The sequence below is a fragment of the Bufo gargarizans genome, chromosome 3 (genome assembly GCF_014858855.1).
Source record: "Bufo gargarizans isolate SCDJY-AF-19 chromosome 3, ASM1485885v1, whole genome shotgun sequence".
NCBI lineage: Eukaryota > Metazoa > Chordata > Amphibia > Anura > Bufonidae > Bufo > Bufo gargarizans.
Window position 1 is genome coordinate 147,920,584 of NC_058082.1, and position 13,860 is coordinate 147,934,443.

The following is a 13,860-nucleotide window of genomic DNA, read 5'->3' on the forward strand; positions in this document are numbered from 1 at the left end:
TATAATTAACATGTCTATTTCTGTGGGGCTTGAATAAAAAAATTAGTTACTGAGAAATTCATGTTTCTGTTTATGAATATGAATGGTTAAAGGGGTTGTGCAACATTTTATATTGATGAACTATCCTCAGGATATGTCATTAGTATCTGATCGGTGGGGTCCGACACCAGGCACCCCCGCCTATCAGCTGTTTGAAGAGGAGCAGTTCTCCATGTGAGCATAGCTTTGTCTTCATTAGACTGCACTTTGTCCTGGAAGTGCAGTTTAATGTTGAGTACTATGTCCATTCCCTTAAATGGAGTGAGTACTTGTAATTACACTATGCAACCGTTCCACAGCGTAGTTTAATGAGCAGCAAGCGGCTCTCTATATGAGCCTTGTCAAACAGCTGATCTAAGGATAGGTCATCAATATTAACCTCTACATGACCCCTTTAAGTGCACCAAGATGCAGTTCACTTTAGCGCCTCTTCCTTGCAGTGATGACCCCATGACTGACAGGGCTAGGCATCATGAAGTTCAGTGTTCTCTCACCTGGCTCTGTGCCTGCACCATACATTACACTATTGGCACACGTGCTATATATCTACTTCTGCTTGCCTAACAACATAGATAACTATGGCCCATGCACCAGTCATTTAATGTAAGAATGATTGAGCTTGAAACATCACTTCTATTTGGTGAATACAGACCACTGCTTTACTAAGTCATAATGCTGTAGTTTTTCATATTTTTTTTTTTTTTTTATAATGTATGGCACAGTGACAAGATTACAGGGACTAATGGAGAAGACGTTGATGATGCCCTGGGTGACTGTGGGGGAGGAGTGGTCATCTCTACCCAGCGGACAAGCTAATATACACTGAGGAGTTTAAACCCTCATGAAATAAATTCCTCCTAAACAGAACACCATATCTTCACAATAAAGATATGCTTTTACTGAGCACGATCAACCCTACCAGGCATTATGCCTGATTTAATAGGGTTGATCCTGCTGACAGATGCTCTTTAAATGTTAATACCCTACAAAGATCTTTTAATAAAGTCAATGGGGATCTGAACTTCACTTTATTATTTTCCGTTATAACGGAAAATAATAGCATTCTTTAGACAGAATACTAAATAAAATGGCCATGGAGGGTTAAAAATAATTTTTAAAAAAAACTCATCCACTTGATCGCACAGCCTTGATCACGCAAGTCTTCTTTCTTCAGGACCTGCGAAAGGATCTGCGATCAGCAGGACCTGCGGTGAAGTCACCCCGCTCACCACATGAGCGCAGTGATGTCATCGCAGATCCTTTTGCAGGTCCTGAAGAATGCTGCACAATCAAGTGGATGAGCTGAGCTTTTTATTATTTTGAACCCCTCCATGGCCATTTTATTTAGCATTCTGTCTTAAGAATGCTATTATTTTCCGTTATAACATGTTATAACATGTCACCCAAACACCGAACCCTGAACTTCAGTGAAAAAGTTCTATCGATATGTAAAGGAATGTATATATTGGTGTCAATTTTCTGATTTAAAGAATATAGAAAAGTAAAATTATTTGTACCTTTTTTTTTACAAGAATAAAAATTACTAGGAGAAAAAAAACCTTGAAAACACTTATAAAACAAACAAAAAAAACACCATAAAAAATAGGGTCATAAATTCACTACTTGAAATTGAAAAATAAGTGCTCTAGTTCATAAGGTACAGAGCAGGATGAGCTGAGAAGGCTGATTTATTTTATTTTTTTCTCCCACAAAACTTCACTATTCATCTGTTTTGCTTCTCCTGTTCTATAGCATGCTGTCCCTAGACTGCACAGCATTTCCAAGGCCACCTGTTACCTTTAAGGCCTGGGCCACACTGTGAGTTTTTGTATAGCTGCTAATAGATTTTAACTAGTGAGTGACTGCTGAAGTCCACAATACTGCATGCAACCTAATGTATTCCTTTAGACTGCAGCTGTGACTTGATAGCTAAGATTAATCAATAGCACTACCAAAACTCACAGTGCAACGCAAGCCTTAGCTACATATTACCCATGGGAGACTATACCAAAGCAGGTGTGAGGTGGAAATAGGCAGTCATATTAGAAGAAAATGCTGCCACATCCATACCTCGGGCAAACAAAGTTGTCATGGCTACACTGCCACTAATGGCCATCAGCGCCGACTAGACTTAATTATCGTGGTCACACTGTCACTAATGAACAGCAGATGATGGACAGGCTTAGTCCTTAAAGGTATTTGCTAGATGATCTTACCAGAAGTTCTCAGGTATTTCACTCTAGCTCTGTTGGTCCCATGACTTTCTGCTGTTACTTGCTGTTTATCATCCTTTTTGCTCATACTATGATGCCGAGTTTTTAGCTATGATTTCTTTATTACACATTTGTCTACTGACACCGAACTGTGTGATTATCCCCATGTTTCTGATCTGGCTTCCCTGATTATACTCTCAAACCTATGACCTGCATCCAGAATTGGTGCTGCCTCTCTGGGGTTAATGCTTCAAGCCTTTCTTCCTAAAAGCACTGAGAATATCTTCTACAGGTATGTTTGCCTTATTTTAGAGTACTATATATATGTATAGAGGTTTTTAAGGAGATTTGTCAAAACTTGCAAACAGAAATTGAATCATGAGCCCACAGCAACCAATCAGATTACTACTTTTATTTTTCAAAATGAGAGATGGAGTTTTATTGGTTAGTATGGGCAACTGCTTTAGTTTTTCTTTGCAGCCATTTGATGCATCTCCCTCATAGGTCATACTTTATGCACAAAATCAATTATGCAAGATCAAGTTGGATTTACAATGCATATGTCCCTCTTTGCATGTCACATTCAAATTGGTCAATTACTTATTGTTTCAATAATAATCTTCGTAATTGTGAATATTCTAGATTTTTTTTTCATCAGTACCTATGATCCCTCACTGCTTCTTGCTTGTGGGCCAATGAGAAGGCTGCAATAACTTTGACTTTAGGAGTAGTGTTGTTCACGAATTCTCGTATAGCGAATGTTTATCGCAAATTTTCCGATTACCGAATTTTGCAATCAAGAAAATAATGACTGGAGATCACAAATTCTCGAATTTGCAAATATTTGACGAATATTCACAAAATATAGCAAATTTGAATATTGCCCCTGCCGCTCATCACTTGCCCCTGCCGCTCATCACTGCTGTTTAACTGCTTTGGATCTTCATTAGTGTCTAGTTATTAAGAGAACTGATGCCCAATAGGACATCAGGCCTGATGACCTACATCAGTGATGGAAAACCTTTTAGAGATGAGCACCCAAACTGCAACCCAAAACCCACTTATTTATCGCAAAGTGACAACACAGCAATTTAACCTGAATACTACAGTCCAATATAGTGTATCCTCCATGAATTTTATCATTTAGCTGTAATAGCCTGTCTACATTCAATGTGCTGCCTGTGCTGCTCAAAGTGTGTCCTGCGCTGATGAATGGAAGGGAAAGTCTAAGGCATATTGGTACACCATAGACTTTTTCCAGGGTGTGGGTGCCCACAGAGAAGGCTCTGAATGCCCCCTCTATCACCTATACCATAGGAACGCCACCACTGACCTACAGTATTTAAGTGCAAATCCTACTGAGATGTGTTCATCCTGACGCTCGTCCCCTTGGCGTTACTGTTCACGATTTTATTTCACACTGATCGTGATCCTAACCTGGCCTTGCTCTTAGATTTTGCTGCTGCCTCACCTGTTGGATAGCTTGTCTAGTACCTGTTGTCCTTCTTCTGGCCTTTCCCTTTTGGCTGCATTTCTGACTATGCCTCCATCTTATCATCAAGCCTGCTAATGACAATGATTCTACCACATTAACACTACTGCTGCCAATCAATGACTGTTCTGCAAATAGTGACCTAAGAAACTTCCTGTAGAAAAGTCCAAGGGTGGGAATTAGTAAATAGCAAATCGAAGTCTGATACAGATTTCAGAATAAATTTGATTTGCCCTGAAGCCGAATTTCCTTGTGATAATTAATATAGAATTGCTTTAACCTGAAATAATGTAAAAAACAAAAATAAAAATAATACTTACCTGATCCATTTGCTTGCAACGGCTAGCCGCCACCATCTTGCTTGCAGATCTCGGCCATAATGCTGTGCACATGACATATGACGTCACCACGCCGCCCAGCGTGATGGTGTCATCTCTGGCCATGCAAGATTTCGCTCCGCACCTTCAAGCAAGATGGTGGTGGCCAGCCCGTCGCTAGCAAATCAATCAGGTAAATATTTTTATTTTTTATTGTACACTCTGTTATTACTATTAGATGCTGCAATCATGTATGAACGCCCCATCTGAGGGGTACAATGATGGGGGGTGCCATCTCCACTTCCTACTACTTACAAAGAAATGTCATTGGTGACAAAGCAAATTTTTTTTTGTCAAATTCAGCGAAGCAGCCTAATCAAATTTTTTTATACTTTGCTCATCACTAGTGAGAATCAAGGTGATCAATGGGCAGCTCCGTCTAGCTAACATCAAATGGATTGCGGTTTAGAGAATCCATATTCCAGGACATGATTGTAGCAAAGCTGCTGCACCACAAGACAGATTTCACAACTGCTCATGTTGCTGAGACATATGACCAACTTACTAAAAGCAATTCTGTAAGTAAGCAATTCATGGGAAGAAAACCATTGGTGAATACGCCTCTGTAGTATGTCAACCCTAACGCAAGCAGATAACATTTTTATAAATGCCATATGTTAGTAGGGGGACCATGTTACGAATTCTACATTGGGGTCCAGAAACCCAAAGTTTTGCCTCATTCCCTGTCCCAAGTGCAGGGATTAACTGTAGCTACACCTGTATTCTCAGGTTATGAGTGCATCTTGGCTTAAATAGATCTGAACATATGTTTCTGTGGCTCTTATCTTTTTTTACTACCAATGAATGCTTTTTCATTAAAATATTCATGCCATTTTACATCTTCTCTGAATGTTATGATTATATATTTTATGCTTCTTAGTGAAAATCTGAAACAGACTATTAAGTTATTTTAATGACAGAACCATGCCGATATTTTCAGCTTTTTGTGAACAATGTGAATTCAGCTGCCTTTAAGAAGTGAACAATGGTAGATTCTTTGCAAGCACGTCAGCTTCTTTATTAAAATTCCCTGACTTCTTTCATGCCTTTACAACTGAGCTGGAATTGAAGATGGAGGATAGTTTTAGATGAAAAAGAGTTAAAGGTTTTATTTCTTTTACAGAGAGTATGTTATAGTTTATATACTATGAAAAAAAGAAAGCCCACAGTGTCACATAAACTATTACAGTTTAGTACCATCTGGTGGCAAAAGTGGGAAGATAAACAGCGCCAGCTTAAGTTCAATCAAATTGTTCCTTTGTGGTTCTGAAACTATTATTTGACTTTACAGTTTAATGATGTCTCTGAGGTCAAACTTTAAGGAAAATTAAAACATTTCAACTTAAAAAAAATAAATAAAAGTTTTAGTTGACAAACTATAAAATATTCATCAGACCCATGTATTTTAACTAAACAGCAGGGTGTTTGGAAAAAAGCTCACATTTATTTTCTAATTAGCACTTTGTACAGCATACCATTTTTTTCCCATTTTTTTTATTTTTTTTTTTGTTAAGAATCATTTGTGCTAATGATCTAGCATAAGTCAGTCACAAAGCTTTTCACAAGGGCATAAACTGCAAAAATATGTCCCTCCCTTAAAGCGGAATTGCTTAATTATGCCCTATGCAATTTTTTACCTCATTTAATGCATTAATTAGTTTCTATTGAACAAGCTGCTTCAGTTTATCTTCATGTAATATTTTTTTAAAAGTTCATAAAAAAAATGGAGATTCTTACAAAAAGTAACAGGCTCATGTAAAACACCTCAAAATAACATTGACATAGTGACCTGTAGGGGAGAAAAAGGAGAAATACAGGACAAAAATGCTAATTTCATTAAATGACACAATATCATGTGTCAGCCATGCATTTTACAATATAGCATTGCAAATATTTTACAAGCATGTTTCAAAAAAAAGTTTTGGGCAGTATTTGGAAGTATTATATCTAAGCTTGTAGTGCCTCAGATATTTTAGTAATATATCATGTTTAGGTGAATAGTGTTACAAAGAGCCTCAGTATTTAATATGAAGTGTTTGCCTTACTAGTAGTAGGGCGGGCTAGGTAGCGCTTTTACCAAACCCTATACCAAAACTGTAGGAAAAAAAGGCCTGTACATCCACATGCGATATATATAGATCTACTGCTGATAACCAACCCAGAGCGAAGAAGGCTTAGCTTGGTACAAAATAACATGGTACCAGCAAAGAACATGGAGTGTAGAACCTAGCGGAGTTGGAACCCAATTAAAAAAGGTCACCATGAGGTAGAAAATTGGCTTAAAGATTTTATTTTAAATTTGTACAAAGAGCCACATGTTCATTTCTATATATTACATTTTGTTTGCTTCGCAACCCTTCTCAACCAATGCCAATCATGTATAGTATGGCGCTAGCTAGGACTTTAAAGATAGCTGCCAGGTGCCTGCTGTTTAAAATGTCAAATAAACAGGGTACTTGTGCTACTCCTTTAGGAGAAACAAGGATTCGCTGGAGACAAGTATTGCCCCCTCCACTAAGGAGTCTTGACGCTCTCTCTCACTCATTCCATCAACAAAATAGTCAATCACTGGTCCCAGCTGTTATACATACTGCACTCCGCTTTTTATCACTTTTTTTTCTCATAGAGAAACAAAGAGAAGATCCCAATAGTGAAGTAGTGCCACTTCAAGTTTGTATTGTACTTACAAACTTAAAATCAGAAAAGCGCATATCACAAACCACTGCATCACCTTCAGGCTTGCCTGACCCAGGGTTACATGTCTCCTTCATCAGGGGCCTACACTCCATACTCAGAGACTTTATACTCACCTCTTCTTCTCTAGTTTAAAACTTAACTTTGAAAAAATACATGAATACAATCCCCCTTCAAGTATAAGTCATCTTCAAAAGAAAGCACATGAAAATTATGTTAAAAAACCCAAAAATAAAATATAAACACTTTACACAATTTTAATTAACTACCTTTTAGAATGTTTACAAAACCACATGCCCAGGCTAATCAGTCCTCTTTGGGAATCCCTTTCCTCCTTGATGCCTCCCTTCTGATATAATTATACAAAAAAATCAATCACTGATTCACTACAGCAAACTCCTCAAAATCTTGCTAGAGGGCTTCCCTACTTGCGGATTATAATAAGTATGATAATATTAACTTAATTTGTGAAACCCTTGCCCCATCAACCTAAATCAAACAGAGCTTGAGATAAGGGTTATATTCTCCTGTGTAGAGTGCAGCATATACAGCCGGGACCAATGATTGACCATATCAATGGTGGAATTGACTCTATAGTAGAGGTGGCAATACTTGTCTTCAGCGAATCCTTGTTTCTGCTAAAGGAGCAGCGAAAGTCCGGTATCTTGTTTAACTGACCTTTTGAAGTTGACCCACTTCCTATAAAGAATAATTCAGGGATCTGGTATTTGCTTTACTGTATTAAGTGTATTTTTAATGGGAGTAAATGGCACACACATGGAACTTTTGTAATCATGCATATATGGTGTATAACTCAAAGGAAGATAATGCCTAAATGTTCCGTGAACCTAGCATTAATGTAGAACTTCCTTATTGTGGGGAAATATCAGGACAAACCAAGAGTAAAACTTTTCAATAGCTTTTAAAAGCAGTGGAAAAGTTAACTAAGCTAGTGGATCAGTTTTGACCTAATGCATTCTGAATGGGAAAGGGTCCACTCAGAATGCATCAGTTTGCTTCCGATCAGTCTACATTCTGCCCTGGAGGTGGACACCAAACAGCGTTTTGCTGTCCGCTTGACAAAACGGAGCCAAATGTTTTCTCTGACACAATCTGGCACAATAGAAAATTTATGTCTCCCATCGATTTTCAATGGAGTTCATGACAGATCTGCCCAAAAAGCGAGTGTGAAAGTAGCCTAAGAGACATTCTCATAACATAATTGAAACATGATAGGTAATAACCCGTAGGATAGACCCTGGGAGACATGTCTGGTTTAATAAATGTTTGCATTTTAGTTTTGCAAGATCTGTCCTTGGAACTGTGCATTGTGACATCCCTCTTTTATTCCTTCTGATTATAAATAAATTGCCAACTTGGTGTTGCCAGTGCTTTTATCCAATGTGTCCCTACTTGTGTCCCTACAGTTTGTCACTGTCAGCACTGATTGAGTGAGGGTGTGTAGGGACACACCTCCAACTGGTAATACCCAATTGTAAATGTATTTATACATTTCCTAGAGGACTCATAGAGTAATGACGCTCATTATTATTATTTCATAATGAATACATGTATCCAGTAGAACAAACATATCAGGAAAACTCTTTTGTAAACAAGTTTCATGCAAAGGGATAAAATAATTGTTTTAGTGATAATTTCCATAAACAGGCTTATATAATATCTCGCTATTAACTAAATAGGCAAGGTGTTCCCAGATTTGTCAACATATCCAATGCTTATAAAGTCACCGGTATATCCTGTAGGACAATGCTCTCATGCCCCAGAGATCAGTACTTAGAAGACAGACTTTAGCAAAGCATACATCAGATCTAAGATCTAACCCCAGATGTTCTTTCATTTGATTTATGGGGCCAGTAATCAAAAGGCATTGTAAGCAATGGCAAATCTCCTCATGGGCCTTAGCTGGAAGTGTGTGAAGATCCTCATGGATCCATGCCAGATAAATTTTGACAAAAGTGATGTTTTGTACACTGATGGAGGACAACCTCCTCTGTTTGGGTATAATGATGCCACCTGCCACTTTAAAAAAAAACTCTCTCTGAAATAATAATTGAGGCTAGACAAGACAGTACATTGACCGCAAACTGGGCCAGTTCCAGCCATTGTTATAATCTGCCTGCCCCGAAGTCCATGAGGTCATGGGACACGGTATGTGCTGGGGCAAGGACACCGTCATTTAGAAAACAAGACAATTTTAAACAATAAAAAAAGATGGAAAACTGGGCAGAAGTATGGCTATCATGCAGTAGAAATACATATTGGTGAAGTTGCAGGACTGCACCGCTAAGGACACCTGGACAAAAGTCAGACGGATGGGACATAGAAAAACTATGGCTGATGACATACAGGAGAATTACATTTTTGAAAATAATTACATTTTTTGTAGAAGATGTAGAACGGCACCACTACAGACACCTGGACAAAAATTCAACAGATTAGATATGGCAAAAACTGTAGCTGACGGCATACAGAAGAATTACATTTTTGAAAAGAAATACAATTTGTTGAAGGTGCAAAACTGCACAACTACGGACACCTTTCATTAGAATTACATATTGGGAAAGGCGCAGAACAATTTGCCACAATTAACATAACTAAGGCTGAGTTCACACTTCAGTTATTTGGTCAGTTATTTCCATCAGTTATTGGGAGCAAAAACATGTAGTAAAGTCTGCACAGAGATAAGGTGTAATATAAACATCTACTCCTGTTCTGTGTTTTTGACCTGCACCTGGTTTTGGCTCACAATAACTGATAGAAATAACTGATCAAATAACTGAATTGTGAACTCAGCCTAAGAGCTCATGCACATGACCATATGTATTTTGCGGTCTGCAAAAAACGGATCCACAAAAAATACGGAAGACGTCCGTGTGCATTCCGTATTTTGCAGAACGGAACAGCTGGCCGCTAATAGAACAGCACCATCCTTGTCTGTAATGCGGACAATTATAGGACATGTGCTTTTTTTTGCGGAACGGAAATACAGACATACGGAAACGGAATGCACATGGAGTAACTTCAGTTTTTTTTTTCCTTTTGAAATGAATGGTTCCGCATAAGGTCTGCAAAAAAAAAAACGTAACGGACGCGGAAAGAAAATATGTTTGTGTGCATGAGCCCTAAGTGGTACAGCAGTAACTGCATCAGAAGCAACTTGTAATAAAATGTTTTCGCTATAAAACTGAACATCTTGCAGTAATACACAACACATTAAATAGTACCGTTGTATTAAATAAGTTATTTCAGTAAAATGCTTTTGCTATAATTCTGAACTGTATCTTGCATTAATATTCACGTTCAATAGCAGGGGTTCAAATAATGGTGTTATTACAGTAAAATGTGTTTGCTGTAACACTAAACGTTATCTTGCAGTAATATACAATGTGTTCAACATTACAACACAGCTACAATAATTGCATTACTGCAGTAAACTGTTTTTGCTAGAATACAGAATGGTATCTTGAAGTAATATACAACATGTTCACTAACACAGGTATAATCATGATGTTATTGCAATTGAATGTGTTTGTTATAACACTGAACAGTATCTTGAAGTAATAATTAGTGTTGAGCGTACCCGAACTGTAAAGTTCGGGTCCGGACCGAACTTTAAGATTTTTGGTACCAGGACCCAAACCTGAACTTTGCCAGAAAAGTTTGGGTTCAAGTTTGGTGTTTGGGCATTTAATAAAGCTTGTTGAAAGGCTACAGGGCAGCCAATCAACAAGCTTTTAAGCTGTGTGTTCTTAGAAGCAATCACATCCATGCCTACTAATGGTATGGCTGTGATCGGCTGGTGCATCACGTGACCCAGCCTCTATATAAGCTGGATCACATGTAGCACCACCCATCAGATCTCAGTAGTGAAGGGACAGAAAGCAGGCAGCTGAAGTGAGGGACAGTATTAGCGTGATTTTTGTGGTGCAATACACCATCTTTCAGGATGTGGACATGGGGGGAACACTGCAGCACATCTATGATGATGACGAAACAAAGGTACCAACTGCTGCGGCTTTCTGCAGTGTGCAGACCAGCAAGGAGGGCAGGGGTGAAGAGTGGATGGAAAAGGATGTGGAGGATGATGAGGTCCTAGACCCCTCATGGAATCAAGGTCATGTGAGTGACATGTGCAGTTCGGAGGAAGAGGTGGTAGTCACACAGCACCAGTCACAAAGCAAAAGAGAGAACAGTGTGCAAAAGCAGAGTGGCCATCCCCTAACCAGTATGCCTGCTACTGCCCACCGCACCCAGGGACTGAGCACACCAAAACCAGCTCAAAGGAGTTCCCTGGCGTGGCAGTTCTTCAGACAATGTGCTGATGACAAAATGTTAGTGGTGTGCACGCTGTGCAATCAGAACCTAAAGCGAGGCATAAATGTTCTAAACCTGAGCACCACCTACATGACCAGGCATCTAAATGCAAAGCACGAGCTGCAGTGGAGTACACACCTCAAAAACCACAAAAGATCTTACCAGCTTCTCCTCGTTAGTGATGGATGAACATTAGTCGGGACGTTTTGCGAACGTGTGTCAAATGTTCGCAAACAGCGTGTTCGCAGAGGGCCCCATTCAATTTTATGGCAGACGAACATGTCATATTTGCAGCCACCAAATACTTACTAGAAGTGCAAAAATAGTCCCACAACATGGACAGTGACATACCAGGGGGGAATTAATGGCAAAAATTCCCACAAAAAAACAATGTATTTTAGTCAGGGGCCATTTTTATGTGTCTTGAAGGGAAACTCAAAAATCTACCCTGTTGGAGCCTAGAAAATTTTTATTTTAGGCCACGGGAGTACAGGCCCCAAAAATTAGGCATTCATCTGACAGAAAAGAACAAGTGATTATGTGGCTGGAGGTACATTAGGCGGTCACTGAATGACAAATTTACTGTAGGTTAGTGGAGTACAGGCCCCAAAAATTAGGCATTCACCTGACAGAAAAGAACAAATGATTATGTGGCTGGGGGTATATTAGACGGTCAGTGGATAACATTTTTACTGTAGCCCAGTACAGGCCCCAAAAATTAGGCATTCACCTGACAAAAAAGAACAAGTGATTATGTGGCTGGAGGTATATTAGACGGTCAGTGGATAACATTTTTACTGTAGGCCAGTACAGGCCCCAAAAATTAGGCATTCACCTGACAGAAAAGAACAAGTGATTATGTGGCTGGAGGTACATTAGGCGGTCACTGAATAACAATTTTACTGTAGGCCAGTGGAGAATAGGCCCCAAAAATGTGGCATTCACCTGACAGAGAAGAACAAGTGATGATGTGGCTGGAGGTACATTAGGCGGTCATTGGATGAAAATTTTACTGTACCACTGGAGTAGAGGCCCCAAAAATTTGGCATTCATCTGATAGAAAAGGCCTTTATGCCGCTGTATATACATAAGACAAGGACCATTTTTTGTTCTAAGTGGTGGCGGATATATGTGGGCTGGCATAAGGAAATTCAATTATACGTGTTAATCACAGGTGTTGAATTCCTCTGAGATCCATGCCTCGTTTATTTTGAGAAATGTTAGGTAGTCCACACTGTCGTGAGCTAGGCGAGTGTGCTTATAGGTCATGATCCCCCCTGCTGCGCTGAACGTCCTTTCAGACAGGACACTCGATGAGGGGCAAGCCACGAGTTCTATGTCAAATTGTGCCAGATCTGGCCACAGGTCAAGCCTGTACACTCAGTAGTCCAAGGGTTTCTCGCTACTCAAAGCGTCCAGATCAGCTGTTAACCCCATGTAGTTGGACAACTGTTGGTCTAGGCGTTCCTTGAGGCTGGATCCGGAGGGCGTGTCTGTGGTAAGATGTATCTAGGCACCGACACTGTATGACAGAGCTAGCATTTCCGACAAGCCAGCGGTCAGCCGTTGGGCAAGAGTGTTACCCTGCGTCATCAACTTTTTACCCTTGAACATTTGGGACACGTAAGCCTGCATTCTGCCAGATGAACGCGTCAACAGCACGGTAGAAGATGGAGTGGAGAACAAATTGGAGGAGAGAGGAAAAGGAGACGAAGCAGAGGCAGGACGTGGAGCGCCTGGAGTGTGGTTTTGTGGGTTCTGATGATGTAGCTTCCATTGGGCTCTGTGCCTTCTTAAGGCGGTCATCCCTAGTTGAGCGGTGGGCTTACTGTGATGTATGCATTGACAGCACAGGCTGCAGATGGCAACACTATTGTCTGCATCTGCCATGTTAAAAAAAGCCCACACTGAGGAGCCATGTGGCGGCGTCCTGGGAGCGCAAGATGTGACCGTGCATGGTGGACGGCTCTCTCCAGATACATTTGCAGTCTGCTTTTTGCCTCCAGTGAACTGCAAGTTCTGCCTGTTTCTCCTCCTTCTACTCCCTATCTGCTGCTCCGTCTCTGAACTCTCCTCCTCTTTCTCTCTTGTGGGCACCCACCTGACATCCATCAACACGTCATCATCGTCACCTTCACCACCACTGACATTAGAGATCTCGGAGTAGGCAGCAACAGCGGGAACCACACTCCTTGGGCTGATTTGTGTACTGTCTTCAGACCGCTGGGTGGCGGCCGTTGCTACCTCCTCTTCCTTATCCGATGCCAAGAATGGTAAGGTCTGGGAATGGATGGGAAAATAATTCCTCTGACTCCAGTGGCGGTGGTTTCTTTGGGGGTGCACATAGCAGAGAGTGTGGAGGGTGCAGATACAGAGGATGAGGAGGGTGCAGAAGTGGAAGGCTGAGTGAGCCACTCAACCAACTCTGGTGCATCCTTTGACTTAATCGCACACACCTTCTCCAACTTCCCACTTAGGCTGTGGCCTGGTGCACCTGCACGGCCCCTACCACCCCTGTAGAATTGCTTGCCTCTTCCTCTGCCTGTCATTTTCAAAATAACCCTGTGCCAAAGTCCCTAGAGAAGAGCCGTATTTGTGGAAGCAGGTATATCACAGGCCTCAATCAATATTTGGTGGAAGCAGGTATATCAATCTCCTTAATCACAATTTTGTGGAAGTAGGTATATAAAACCCCTTAATCAATATTTTG